The 15,849-nt window shown below is 37.9% G+C and overlaps 1 long non-coding RNA gene across 3 annotated transcripts; it reads right to left on the bottom strand.

Moving 5' to 3' along the window:
* Nucleotides 1-326: 326 nt before the first annotated feature.
* Nucleotides 327-14,121, bottom strand: LOC149209759 (uncharacterized). Of its 3 annotated transcripts, XR_016252883.1 has the most exons (3): nt 13,374-14,121; nt 1,222-1,279; nt 327-1,094 (listed from the first exon to the last, which is right to left on the bottom strand). It is a non-coding gene; the product is annotated as an uncharacterized LOC149209759 (long non-coding RNA). The 3 variants fall into 3 exon arrangements; XR_016252884.1 differs by having other exon boundaries at nt 327-1,279; nt 13,343-14,121; XR_016252885.1 differs by lacking the exon at nt 13,374-14,121 and adding an exon at nt 13,220-13,303 and having other exon boundaries at nt 327-1,279.
* Nucleotides 14,122-15,849: the final 1,728 nt, after the last annotated feature.

The following is a 15,849-nucleotide window of genomic DNA, read 5'->3' as shown; positions in this document are numbered from 1 at the left end:
AGTACATAGATGATAACGCATGCTACAAAATGTCATATATTTTAGGCAAATTGACATGTCTATTGGTTTTTTTATCACTCAAAATTGTCCTTACAAGGTTCTATCATCAACCTAACAACTAAGAATCAAATGGAACAATCAAGAAGAATGCCCTGTCACCAGCAAACTTCTCTCACATTAGAACCAGTGCATTCTAGTGTTAAGAGGGCATCCCTAGTGGCATTCACTGAAATATGTAAATTGGGTCAACGATACACACCCAAAAAGAAGTGAATCATAACACTTAAGTACTTGAAGTAAAGGTTTCTTGAATAAGGGAAGTGATATAGTCAAAACTGCCAGTTCAGAAAATCATCATTATAAACCAAAGAGTACACCTGAAACATCATATGGCTGCCAAGAGAGTATTCTTCATTGACAAAGTTGTAGACAAGTATAATGTCCATAGGCAGAATAACATTGCTCCAAGAGATTTTAATAGGTTTCACACTGCCAACACTGCTCAAGATTATTTCAATTCTACTATTCAGAGGTCATCACTAACCATGTCAATAGCAGGCCTGAGGAATCAATACCAAACAACTAAGTGCATTGAGTAATCTAATATGAAAGGGACAAGAACTGTGGATGAATGAAGAGGAAAGGTGGAACTGGAAACAAAAGTAACCAATCCATTGTCTACTAACCTTCTCCTCCTCTTATACTTGAAGAAGCATAATCCCAATAATAACTCTACCCAAGAATAGGTGTCATGCAAGGTCACATGTATCTGCCATGGATCAAAAAGAAAAAGAAACTGAAAGTCAAAGAAACCCTAATATGGATGATCTGATCCTCATACTCATGTGCATTCATGAAAAGCAAGAGACGGAGTCCAAGTAGGCCAATCTATATGGATAAGAATAGATAATCTCCAATAACATAACAAAGCTTCCAATGATAGCATGCATCACTCCTCAAACAGGGTGGTCCAATATAGTCAAGAAAAATATCCTCAACTTAGCATGCATCAACCTTCCTCTCCCTGAGTAAATCAGCAAAATCACCTTAAAGCACACTTACATAAGGTTCCATCCATACCAAGCATATAACTCCTGAAAAAGCACAAGTGGACAACCATGAATAGATCTCCATCAAAAGCACATGCACCTAGGTGCCTCCTTTTCTCCATGAAAAATAGATCATTCAAAGCATGGTGAAACCCCAAGATAGGGCACTTCCATTTTCCAAAACAAGCATCCTCAAATTAGCATGTAACCCCACCAGGAACAATGCCAACCTGCCAGAGACAAATATGGAACCTCCCTTAAAACGAATCTGATGGTAACTTCATCAACCAAAACACTTTGTCTTCCTATTTTAGCTCATATATTTAATGGAAAAAGTGTCAAGGACATATAGACAATAATAGAAGAAGATCCACTAATGCACAAGATAGGCACTCCAAAATAGCAGCAAGACACCACACATAAATTCTTCCATAATTCTCAAAAGTACTCCACAAGAAAAGCACCTATTTCAGCCAAGATAGGCCAAGCCAATTGTTGTTATAAAGTCATTATGCAAGGCACATAAAATCCATTAGATTTTCTCCACAGACATCTGCATAAGGTCCTCCATGAACCTGTGATACATCGAGCATCAGAGGCACACTAGCAACTCCTATGTTCAGCTCAAAAGTTCAAGGAATAACTACACTGTCTGTTGGAAGACCATATAAACCACAAAAAGATAGAAAATAGAAAATCAGTCCACAACCTGCCCTCATAACCAATAATATATGATGCCCTAATTCTGGGTTCTCCTCAAAATCCCTGAAATTTTTGGGTTTTATTCACAAACACTATAGGATCTCATTATGATCACATGCAAACTGAAGCACCTACTGAAGTAACAAAAACCAGAAAAAACCAGAGACTGCTTGTTGATGAAGCAACCTCATGTATGTTAAAAGTATGTGTTTATGCCAATCTAATATTGTAGGTAAGTTCTCCATGATGTGTTCTACCTTCACCTAGTTTGCATGCCAAAAATACCCACAAGAAAGTGATATTGGATAGGGCGATGTAAAAAATGAACATACATCTTTTTGAAAATGAACATTCTCTCTCTCCTTTTTTGTGAATTTACAAGGCCATGTTGGACCTGATTGATGATGTTTTTTGTTGCTTAGCAGCTAACTTCTTCACTTCTGGCATTGAAACAAGCATTAAATAGACTTTACCTATAAGACCTGTAGAATTTAAGAGCCCTGCCTTAAATTTCCCAAATTGAGACAGGTTCCCATTATGGAATATGCTGCCTTGTCTGCAAATATAACATGTCTTTAGTCTAAAACCAGAATGTGAACAAGTAGAAGAAGTTGGTGTTCTACCAGTGGTTTCCACGATTCGGAGAAAGTTTTCAAGTATGCACTTAACATTGGCACATTGACTAAAGCCCAAATCTGCATTTAAAAGTTGCATTCGAAGTCCTCCCACATGACCATCTAAGGCACTACTATGGGAGGAAACATGTTGAAATGATGAAACACCTCCTTTGGGGGTTTCATCGTTATGGAATGGTGAAACACCTACTTTGGGGGTGTCATTGTTATGGAATGGTGAAACACCTCCTTTGGGAGTGTCATTGTTATGGAATGGTGAAACACCTCCTTTGGGAGTGTCAATTTGCCAAGAGTAATTGGACATTCATTCAAGACCATTACTATATTTTTCTTCAAGAAAAGCTTCACTGGTGTGCCACATTTTTTGGAGATTGCAATTATTTGGTTTGGTCATCCTTCATTTGGATTTGACAGTGCTCAAAAGTTTTTGCCTTATTCACCTTCTGGAAGATTAGGTATAAGTATGTTTTTGAGCCATGCCTCTGTTGAATGCTCATTTTTTGCACCATGTGGGTTGATGAGGTACATCCCAAGTTGTTGGCCAAGGGTGCCATATTGATCAACAATGTTCAAGCTCTAGATTATATATATTATTTTGACTTTATTTCAGCTATGCAATACCCATACTTAATTTTCTGGATTTAACTGTTTCAAAGTAGCTCTGCAATACTCATACTTAATCCATTCTGGATTCCTGCTAAGAACTGAGGTGATCTACCTCCTACCTCCAGGAAAAATTCAGAGTTAAAGAGCAATTCTGGGAAAATCCAAGACAACAACCCTCAACACGGAAAAGCTGGAGAATGGGGACTTTTCAATTGTAAGGAAAATGATAAAATTGTAGGTGAAGATGTTCATTTTACGTTGAATGGAATCAAGGAGAAGTTCTATCTTTCACTCAGAGCTTGGTTATGAATTGAACTGAACTGACCTTGCTCTTCCTCATTCTAAACCTTGGAAGGTTCCTGGTGTGGTTGGAACTTGGGCTTGATTCCTTCCAACTTAAGAATCTTGCTCCTCTAATTATTTTAGTTTTATCTGGTTGTGCACCCAACTCCAAGTAAAAAAAATATAAGGACTGGGGCTCATCTAATTACACAATGAAGCTTGGTTATGAATCTCAGGTCTTCCTTGCAACCCTCCCCCATGTCCTCTTTTTTTAGAATGTGAATCTCCCCTTCATGTTTTTGAAGCTTAGCACCAACATTATCTCAATTCATTTAGAAGCAAGCCCCTTTTAAACGACTTTAGATGGCACTCCCCAAGTATGTGTGTTGGAAACCTTGGCATACATGTAACAAAGCTATATTACAAGACATTTAGACTAATCCAACACTAGTAGCTGATAGAGTTAAATCCCTACCAGCGAAACATATTTGAATCAAATGCCCCAAGTTATATCGGCCTTAATTCTTGGATTCATATGAAACAAGATGGATGGATGAATCCAATATTCATCCTCAACTTTCCCCTTGTCCTCTTAGGAACAACACCGGAAATTATTCCTCCAGAGAAAGTTATCGAGAAAGGTTAACATTTTGGGATTCATACTTCCTTTCTTTTGACATGGCTTTAAAAAAAAACCCAGTTGTGACAGGTGAGGGGGGCATTAATTGGCCCTAGTGGACAAATTTGGCAAGCCTATTCCTCGAGTTTGGGCACATCTTAAAATAACCAAGCAAAGTTGTATGCATTGTTACAAGGTATGAATCTTGCCAAAAAATCCCCAATTCACAAGTTAATTATTGTGGGAGATTCCAATAATATCACAAGGCACATAAATCTCAGCACCACTCCCTCAAATCTAAATTTATAATCCATTTTTACAATCCCTATGTTCTAGAATATCAATCCATCCATGTACTCTGATATCTCAATAGATTGATGGACCATTGGGTAACCTAGCAATCTCATCCACTAAGAATGTTGTGTGGAATAATTCCACCCAAATCTGCCTAGTTTCGTAACTCTTGTCCATGACCCAAGGAGACAAATCTGCTAGCTAGGCAGATGAACAACCGATCACATTGTGGGGGGAGGGGAGTTTGTTGGTGCATAGCTTGGGGATCCGACATTATGAAATCATTATGAAAATTGCAAGGAATATGTCCTTCACTTTCATGAACACCACCAGCAAATACAATAAAAGGATTAACATAGGTTGGTATCCAATTATGGCATGGGATATTGGGGATCAAATGCTCTACAAGCAGGAGGAACTACAATTCATTATCATGAAATTAGTTGGGCCATGTATTTACACATGTGTGAGCTCCATGAAAAACCTAATTGGTTCACATGGCTCAGAGTGCACATTAAATATTGTCAGGTGTTTGGCTCTCTACCATGCTAAGACCCCTCTTTCTATGGCCACCATCTATTCCAATTTCAACAATTGGAGAGACAAATATTTTAGGTTTCCTCAACTTCGGAAAGTTGGTTTGAGCTTGTAGGTGGTTCGGATTTGGAGTCAAAGTATCCCATTGGCTTTAGTATCAAGGGAATCGAAGATGAATAATTCCTATCTCTGATGGCACTCTGGCTAAGCTTAAGGATCATATTATGGTTTTATATCTATGTTTGGACTTGCTAGCCACCCAAATAATGACAACAACTGAGATATTAATAGAACACAAGAATATAATTAAAGGAAAAATGATGAAACAAAAAGTTTGAGAAGATGGTTGGAAATCTTGCAAGTGGAAGGTCACATAGCTCCACTTACAACATCCTTGGTAAACTTGGTTTTTTCTGCCCTAGCAACCCTGTCTAATTCAACTTTGGTTGCCTCCTCAGACAACATAGATACTCTATTTTTTTAATGATATGCATATAGTGTAAGACTTGATAGGTAGTCAAAATGTGTAAACACATGGGTGTTTTCTAAAGGGAGTATACCTTTAGACCTCCTTGTTATCTTGTATTTTGGTCATGGGTAAGAAAATGTGTCAAGTACAATATCTCTTTAGATTTTTTTTGGATAATGACTATACTACATTTTCTAAAATCTAATTTTGTTGTGTTTTTACATAGACGTTGTTTGTAGGTGATTGAATATACTCTCGATATTACAATGGTTATGGATTGTATGTTGTTAATGGAAGAGAAAAGTTAGTTCAAAATGAGGAAGGAATACCTACCACGATTAATAAGATGAATACCACTGAGACTAAAGGAGAAGCTTCAACTATAGATGAAAAAAACATATGTCAATATAGAAAGTTTGGATCACTATACCCACATTGAAGGATCTTCAACAAGGCTTGGAAAGCACCTATCGAGATATGCCACTCCATTTGGAAACAAAATTTATTCATGGTGATGATGAAGAAATTCACGGGTGGATAGAGGAAAACCATTCCAAAGTGATTGACCTTGAAATTGTAAGAGCAGTAATAACATAAACTACCATCAAGGCACAAATAGCTAAACAAGCCTATCTTCGTAATGTCCTCAACGAATTAATGACCAAGGGGACTTAGTATCCTATTTGTCCCCATAGGCTATAGTCCATTAAATAGGGGATAAAAACCCAAAACTTACATTGGGCGAGTTTTGGGTAAGCTGGGCGAAAAAACCCAAAGTTGGGGCTTTGAGTGTGACACACTCAACCACTTAAGGAAGTGAGACCCCTCATAGAAGTCTATAAATTAAGGAGGCTTGGATTCAATTGGAGGCATCAATTGGAGATCAATTCATTCTATCTTGAGCAATAGCTCTAAGGGTTTTAAGACCCCATTTTCTCTTGCCAATTTCGGTGATGAAAAATTCCACCCTAGTTGGTTTTTCTTCTCCTTTTACCTTTGTTCAGGCACAAAAATCTTTTGAAGGGAAAAACGGATTGTTCTGGGCACCTTCTCCATGGCAGTAAGTTCCTTTCTTAAGACAACCAGCTCATAGAAGCATCAATTCCTGAAGCAGCGAAGCTCTCTGGGATCATTTTGTGGTAGGGGGTCCTTTCCTAAGGCATCTAGTTCATGCGGGCATCATTTCCCGAGACAACAAATCCATATGAGTTTAATTCAGTGACACGAGTCAGTCTGGGCATAGCAAATCAATTGAACAGTGAGGTTCAGCTAAGGATCCCTTGCTCTAAGTCTTGGATACAGAGACGTCTAGTTTTGGGTTAGGCAGCAAAGTTGCTTTGGCATCAATCTTGGATTTCAGGCATCCTTGGTTTGAAAGTAGCAGCGAAGGGTCTGATTGGGTGGTGTGAAGGATTCAAGATATAGCGGAAGCTAAGAGAAAAAGTTTAAACCCTCATTGAAGCAATCTCATCGATCTATTCCAAACGGGTTCTCGAAAAACCTATACAGTGGCTGCAAGGACCCCGACGTCTGGGCTTGAGATAACAGTTTCCATAACTGGGAGCTACTAGGAAAACACGTCGAGGCCTTAAGAGAAAATAAACTACCATGAATCAATGAAACGGAAGCCAATTGGGACACTAAGACCATATTAGATTATTTTTATTGTTGTAGTAGGGCTCGCTAAAATTCTACATTGAATTAAAGCCCTGGGAAATTAAAGTGGTAGACAGGATGAATTGTTTTGAAAGTAAATGCCATTGAATTATTTGCTGATGAAACTGTAACAATAATATATATTATTTTCCTACAAAATATTTGGAATATCTGTTGATTCAAAATAAGGTTGTAACTGTCGAATTGAAATGTATTGTTCGACCTACTACTAACTGAGGAAATATATTATTTAAGTGTTTGTGAAGAATGTCTTGTTCTTACTTCGTGAAGTGTTAAAAAGAGAATTGTTGAATTGTACCAACTGTTTAAGAACCCTAGAAAATTACCTTATCACACTACAATGGTATCAGAGCACAAGCATCCTGCCATCTTGTGGTGTATGCTAGTATATGCCTCCTGAGGATACCAGCGACGTCATTGTAAGAAAGAAGAGGAATACCCACCATTTCGCTATGGGAGAGAGAGTAGAACATGACCTTGCTATCTTATTCAAGGAATTGATACAAGGGAAACAACAGATGAATCAACTATTGCACCAGCAAGGACAACAAATGCTTCAAGGATAGCAATAGATAGCTCAATATTTGACCCAAGGACAAGAACAAATTTCTATGTTGAACACTCACCTCACCGGACAACCAAATGTCGCTGCTACCAATAGGATGACAACTGAAGGAAGTGGGCATTACAATCCTGTCCCACCTAACAACCCAACCAGCAGAAAAAATTTATTAATGTTGAAAATGTTGTAATGAGAGCACCTCTGGGCTCCTCTTTTGTACTCTGTTCCCTCTTTTGTCTGGGTCGTACTATAAATACAGCGTATGCTAAGATCAATACTTGCTTTTTGGCAGGGTTTTGTGTCGGGTTCTTTCCCACACAACCCTTTTTTGTAATCTGTCAGTTTACCAAGTAATATACTATCTTATTTACAAAAAAAACGCAACCAGCAGAAAAATAAGTAGCCAGGCACTTCTACCTCAATTTTCAAGCAACCAAGTGCCAGTAGGCCAAGGGGAAATTGAGCCAAATCAACTCCTAAACAATTATGTTAAGGACTACGCACGATTAGAGGAGGCCACTCGAGCAGCTATGTCCTTCAACGAATACAGTAACTTCTGATATAGGAATATACCTCAAGGACAGCCCAATGGAGAGCTAGCTCGCAAGGTAAGTAAACTCCCTTTACCTTCCTTTGATGGATCATCAAAAATTTCAGTAAGGGCTTGGGTACAGAAATTGGACACCTACTTCAGGCTCAACCCCATGGAAAAAACCAATGCCATCCAATTTTCCACTCTACACCTTGAAGGAGAAGCCCATGAATAGTGGTACCGTGATTTGGTCACGTTAGGGCACACAAATATTGTTTCTTATGAGGATTCAACACAACGCTTGATAGACAGATTTGACTAGAAGCACCCCGACATCCATTTCAGTGAATTAGAAATGCTAAAACCAACAAGGTCAACAGATGACTTCATTACAGAAGTTGAGAGAATTGTTGTAATGGTGACAAACATATCATAAGAAAGATTAATAATGCTTTTCATAGAAGCCTTGGTTGAACCATTGCACGAATGGGTTCGGGCATTTAACCCATCCACCTTCCAGGAAGTAGCTAAGAAGGCTCGAGATATGAGCAAAGCCTCTTCATCCCAAGCCCCAGCTAAACCTTATATTCCCCCAGGAGATAAGGAGAAGAAGCCTCCCCAACGAGAAGGAAATCGAAGGAACAGTTTAGACGATGCAACTCGAAATGAGCTCAAACGTAAGAAGTTATGCTTCACATGTAAAGATCTGTGGGAGCCAGGGCATCGTTGTATAAGAAAAGGGAAAATTCACTATATAGAAGTCATATCCGATGATGAAGATGAGGAAGAAGAAGCACCAACATCAGTTAATGAAGGCCCACCACAAGTAGAAACCAAAGAAGTGGGAACCGAAACTCCTAAGGAAGAGCCCCCCTCAGGAGGAGAAACAAAGTTTTTTTTAGCAGATTCAGATGACTAAGTGTTTACCATGTTTCTTCTGCAGCAGTGTTGGAAACAGATTATGAAGAGAGATAGTCCTGCAGAGCAAGGTTGTTCATGACTACATAGAGGTAACAGTGGGCCTGCTTTTTGAAGAGCACATGGTTCCTTTCCAACCAAATGTCTCGTGCTATGATCAAAGGGAGTGATTTTAATTTTTTTGAGTGCTTAGCTTGAATCTAAGTTTTTAAACAGTCTTCCACTATATCTCCTTGTCGACTACAAGCTGGCCCCTCAAGATTTTATTGTAGAAATTCCCACTGTAGATCAACAGATTATGCAATAGACTAAAGCAAAATACTTGATCTACTTCTACAACCAATTTAGCGGAAGCATAATCGAACATGAGCAACATCAATAAGAACACATATAACTGATAAGAATGAATCAATCACACATAACACAGAAGATATAACCCAGGGAAAGCCTTAGCCTAAAACCACAACTTTGTATTATCATACAAGTGGAAATATAGCCAGTGTTACAAAAAGAATCAGCTCAAAAGCTATCATGTTCTCTCTGCAATACCTCTGCTGCTCATAAACAGTCAAAGGCCTCTATCTAACCTTTGGTCTGCCCTCCAAGCCTCTTATTTCTTTGCGCAATTTTGATTGGGGTCCAGTGCAGCCAATTGTGTGAATTGGCCTCTTCACACACTCACTAACATCTGATCCAACTACGCAGTCCTAAAGGAGATAAATCCTCATCATGGATGAGCTTCCTTTATAGGAAAAATATTCATCCAACTGATAGTACACTGTCCCTTCTCTGATCTCAACTGGGTCTCTGTCTAAACTGACATGCATGAGTTATTCATGAGAGAATATTCAGTTATCTGAAGTGCAGCAATTATATGCAAGCATGCATTAACTAACTGAATTCACATTAATTTAAACAAATTGTTTAAATCAATCTAATTTAACTGAGCCAACTAATTACAACTCAAATTAGAACTCATCCTTATCTCTTTAACTGATGGATAAATTCCTCAATTAATAGAGAAACTGTTGCATGTCCTCACATAGACTTCATGTTTGATTTTTCACAACTAATTAACTCATGGTGAATTAATTTATTTATTTTCAAACAGCTGTTAAGTTCAAATTCGAATTTTACTTCCTATTTTAGTCCAAGGACTGACTAAAATTGGAATCCATCCCAAACTGCTAAAAATAACAATTCTATTTTTAGCACTTCCATTTTTCATTCCCTGTTGCTCAATCCAGCACTGGTACCCAAACTGTTATTTATAGCAGTGCTATTTTTAGCACTTCTATTTTTAGCATTTCTTGTTGCCATTTTCAACACTCCCTCTCAACAAGAAAGGCATTCAACTCGAACCCGATCATGTACCTTTGGAATGTTCTACATGCAACACTTCTACCAAGTGTGGTTGCTCCAGCAACTCTCGGAACAAAAAAACTCCCCACTAACCTCTTTGTTGGGCTAGAAACATACTCTGATGCTGAAGCTCTACCTGCTGCTGAAAAGTGCTCCCTCTCTGACCTCTGAGCTGCTACAACACTCCATGCATCTCGCACCATTGCACACCTCTCTGTGCCATCCTGCACTAGTGCAACACTCCTATGCCTCTCGCATTGTTGCAGCCTGCTAGCTCTACACAGTCTTGGGACTCCTGCACTGTAGCTCTCTCTGCCGCTCCATCTACATCTGTCTCTACCCAATCAGTTAGTGTTGGTACTCCTCATCGGGGCTCCTGTAGTAAAGTCGAATCAAAGAGGTTGGGTACCTCAAGGATCCTGCCCCTATTCCAACCTTCTTGGGACAATCACTCCACATCGCCCCACCTCCTACCTAGAGGTATGGATGCATGTGATCCCTCTGCCCACTTGGATCGAAATTCCCCCCTACTGGAGGTCTCTACATGAGTGGATGCCTCCACTTAGTCTCCTCTCGGCTTCTCTAGTTGTGGCTGTTCCACAACCTCCTGAAGCTACTTCACCAATTGTGGCTCCTCCACAATTGTCTAAGACTTCTTCTGGCGCTGCATGTTGAGAGGTAATTTACTCTCCCTTTCAACCACCAAGTATCTAACATTTGCCTTGCTCCTCAAGGCTTTGCATGCATCTTGTACCTCAAGTGCATACAGGTTTTTGGCTAGCACACCAATCTGTTTCCACTTTCCCGCCATCACGAAATTTTCTGGAAAAAGAGGTAATTTTAAATCAGCGATATCTCCCTCATCCGAACTCTGATTAAGCCAATTTTTGTTTTGAATTTGGAGATTTTTTCCGCAAGGAATCCAAATCTGCTATTTGTTTATGAAAATTTTGTATAGAAATTTTCATATCTTTTCTGCAAACTCTCGGCCCAAAACTCAAAACTTCGAAATCTCCTCTATTGTATATTGTTCTTCTCATTTGATCACATTTGCTCTAATACCATGTAGAATTTTTCTACAAATAAGCTAGCTCTGATAACAAATAGAAATTCCCAGTGTAGATCAACAGATTATGCAATAGACTAAAGCAAAATACTTGATCTACTTCTACAACCAATTTAGCGAAAGCTTAATCGAACATGAGCAACATCAATAAGAACACATATAACTGATAAGAAGGAATCAATCACACATAACACAGAAGATATAACCCGGGGAAAGCCTCAGCCTAAAACCTAACTCTATATTATCATACAAGTGGAAATATAGCCAGTATTACAAAAAGAATCAGCTCAAAAGCTATCATGTTCTCTCTGCAATACCTCTGCTGCTCATAGACAGTCAAAGGCCTCTATCTAACCTCTGGTCTGCCCTCCAAGCCTCCTATTTCTTTGCACAATTTTGATTGGGGTTTAGTGCAGCCACTTGTGTGAATTGGCCTCTGCACACATTCACTAACCTCTGATCCAACTACACAGTCCTCAAGGAGATAAATACTCATCATGGATGAGCTTCTTTTATAGGAAAAATATTCATCCAACTGATAGTACACTGTCCCTTCTCTGATCTCAACTGAGTCTCTGTCTGAAATGACATGCATGAGTTATTCATGAGAGAATCTTCAGTTATCTGAAGTGCAGCAGTTATATGCAAGCATGTATTAACTAACTGAACTCACATTATTTTAAACAAACTGTTTAAATCAATCTAACTAGACTTGACTCTGTTAACTGAGTCAACTAATTACAACTCAAATTAGAACTCATCCTTATCTCCTTAACTGATGGATAAATTCCTCAATTAATAGAGAAACTGTTGCATGTTATCACATAGACTTTATGTTTGATTTTTCACAACTAATTAACTCATGGTGAATTAATTAATTTATTTTCAAACAGTTGTTAAGTTCAAATTCGAATTTTACTTCCTATTTTAGTCCAGGGACTAACTAAAATTGAAATCCATCCCGAACTATTAAAAATAGCAATTCTATTTTTAGCACTTCTATTTTTCATTCCCTGTTGCCCAATCCAGCACTGGTACCCAAACTACTATTTATAGCAGTGCTATTTTTATCACTTTTATTTTTAGCATTTCTTGTTGCCATTTTCAACATTTATTTCCTTCCATATTGCCAATATGAATGGACAATGTATAAACAGGTGGTCAATGGATTTCGAGTTTTCCAAGAAAAGTGGGCATCTGCATGGTCCATTGAAAGATCTTTTCTGAAAAATGTCCCATATAGGAACTTTGTTTTTTAGGATGACCCATATGAACATCTTGGACTTTGGAAGGGATTTAAATTTCCACAAATTTTCCCCCATCAGGGCTTTTCCAGGGTCATGGAGGACTGTGCCTAGTGATATCCTGCTTTTAGAGACTAATCGCCTAGAGGATTGAGAGACCAGATTAAGAGATCCCCGTTCTCAGGTATTTTTACCAGGGATTGCACCAATCTGTTTATATAATTCCTCCAATCATCCACCCAATTTCCTTCAAGGTGTATTTTTTCTACTTATCTCCAGCGTCGGAGTCTATCGACCAGATTTCTCACTGAGATTTAATTTAATGCACGTGGTGTATAACATATTTGCAGCAGATTTGTAATTATTGATCTAGATGTTATTATAGTTTATCATCTTTCCATTTGGCTGAAAATGTTTGTTTTTTATAAGAGTTAAATGTAATTCCTCCAATCATCCACCCAATTTCCTTTAGGGTGTAGCTCTTCTGCTTATCTCCAACCTTGGATTCCATAGACAAGATTTATGACTGAGATTTAATTTAATGTGCATGGTGTATAACATATTTGTAGCAGATTTCTGATAATTGATCTAAATGTTCTTATAATTTATCATTTTTCCATTTCGCTGAAAATGTTTGTTTTTGTTTGTATGACATCCAAACTTACTTGTAAGAGAGTAGCAAGCTACGACAACAACCTGCGTAACAGACAAAACCCTTTGAAACTGGGAATTGTAACAGACAAAACGCTGAAAATGTTTGTTTTTATTTGTATGACATCCAAACTTACTTGTAAGAGAGTAGCAAGCTACGACAACAACCTGCGTAACAGACAAAACCCTTTGAAACTGGGAATTGTAACAGACAAAACCCTTTGAAACTGGGAAATGCTCCATTGCTGCAAGCCCATCGTCCCTTGGCCAACCTCTTTGACGCTCTCTACCAGAAGCCAGGCCAAGACCTTCAAACCCTCATGCACCAGAGCTTCATGAAGTCATATGGACAGATCTGCCAATCCATCGTTTTGCAAATTCCACCAAGATCTCACTCAACGTGGTGAATTGCTCCTGCCTTTAGTTTCGGTGGTGAAACTCCTTACTTTGGCTTTCGAACTGTATTTACCTTTGTTTTCTCCCCTGCTGCAATTTCATTTGACCTTGTTAGTCGATAAGCCATAGCAATTTAGGATTTAGATCCAACACCCATTCTATAAACACTACGTGACCCGATCCCATTCCTCTATATTGTGATAGGCCAGCATGTGAAATCATATTGCATCATGCATCATACCGCTAAAGCTGGAGAAATGGTGTAAGTTCTTCCTTCTTTTCGCACGCCTGAACAAATTAGAAGCAAATTTCTACTAAACTCACAGGGCAACCTTGAAAGAACACCCCCCAAAACCTGAAAACCCCCAGCAAATTCAATAGCATTTTAGTTAAAAACCAAAGACAGAGAAAATGGCTCCAAAGCACTCGTTGTGAACCTGCGTGGAATTTTGTTGGTCAGTTTGGTTTCCTTCTAACTCTATTTATTTTCAATAATTGAATGGCGGTGAGAGGTCAGTTTGGTTTCAAAACGCTGACCTAACCAGCCATATATTGGGTATTTAATGCCCTCAGAGCAGCGCGCAACTTAGCCCGATAACACGGGAGCAGTCAAATATTATTTAATGTCAAATTTCCCTGCTCCCGTGTTATCGCGTTAAGTCGCGTGGTGCTATGAGGGCATTAAATACCCAATATATGACTAGTTAGCTCTTTTCGTTTCTTTCTGACTTGTTTATTTTCAATAATTGAATGGCAGTGAGAGCACAGATATTTGAAAATGTTATGGCAAGATACCATTTTTCTTTTACAATTTTTTTTTTGAGTTTTCAAAGATTTTTTTTGCGTTTTAAACCCTTTTTACCAAAAAAAAATTTAATTATTTTTATGGAAGAAAAAAAATTTGTAAAATAAGAAGGAAAAATAAATTAATTCATCATTCAATTATTTTTAAGATGTATAATGCTTGTATAGGTTTTGGAAGCTTTTCACTTTTTTTTAGTCAATAATATAATTTACATAATCCCTTTATGATTATATTTTTAAACATTTATTTCATTGAAGAGATTTTTAAACATGCATTTTTATATCAAAACAGAAGAACATGTAGCAACAAATTTAAAATTAATTTGTGATTAAATTGGTTATAATTATTTTTAACATGTATTCACAAATATGGAAAAGTATCTCTTGAGTATTCTCGCAGGAAAAATAAGGGTTAGCTAAACAATTTGTTATCAGTGTTGATAGGTATTTGGCTAGTTTTACACTATCAACGTAGACATCAAAATAAGCTCTGTGTGGTCAAAAAGTATAGTGAAGTAGTAATGTCATAGGATTAATGACCATTTCCAATGAAATGTTTGTTTTAGTAAGGATAACTAATTTATGGAGATTTTCCATGATGTTCAATAGAGGGAGTCAACATGGGAAAGGTGATAGTTTGGCTCCCACATGCTTTAGAAATTGATCTCTTTGACCATAAACATTAGAGGTGGAAAAAAATCCTAGGCTCTAGAGCTAAGTTTGTTCCAAATTAGCTATATCTTGAACCACAAATTGTTGTTGACCTCGTGGATATGATAGAAATTTGGTGGCTTGTAGGGTAGTCTCGTCATGAAATAATTGTCACTTATTATCTAGTCATATTTTTTAATCCTAGACTAAATTATTCATTTAAGTTAGTCGCTTTTAGTTTAGTCACTTATTAGCTAGTCGTATATTTTATCCCTAGACTAAATTAGTCGTTTAAGTTAGTCATTTTTAGTTCGGTCACTTAAAATTGCTCAAATTTAGTAGTAATTCACTTGAAATAATTGCGGTGACTAATGTTTTTAGTCACCTAGTCATTAATTTCATCATTTTCTACTAGTGTACTATACATCAGACTATAACTGACCGAATAGATAGTGTGGGTGGCGGTATTGCTCATAGTATGAGATGATGATGTGTGGTTGACCTTATGTTATGGGACATATTGGGGTGGTAGCCATCTCTGGATCTTAGTATTGGTGTGATGTGACTTTCTAGTGTGGGTTTTCCTCAATGCTGCTCTCGCTGCACAAAAATGTGGAAGGTATTAACAATTCCCCATATGATGTGATTGAGAGAAGATGTGACAATAACAACGTGTGATTTTCTCTTGATTAAAAAGATGGATTTGTGGAATTTGGTCCACTAAGCGAAATATGTCATTAAATTTACTCAATTCGCGACATTGCTTTACTAAGTGGTTGGGTTTATCGCATAG

The sequence above is a fragment of the Pinus tabuliformis genome, chromosome 1_2 (assembly GCF_031772625.1).
Source record: "Pinus tabuliformis cultivar Carrire ecotype Pingquan chromosome 1_2, CPIR1, whole genome shotgun sequence".
Classification (NCBI taxonomy): Eukaryota; Viridiplantae; Streptophyta; class Pinopsida; order Pinales; family Pinaceae; genus Pinus; species Pinus tabuliformis.
Note: the sequence above shows the minus strand (reverse complement) of the source record. Positions and strands in the feature narration are given on the sequence as shown.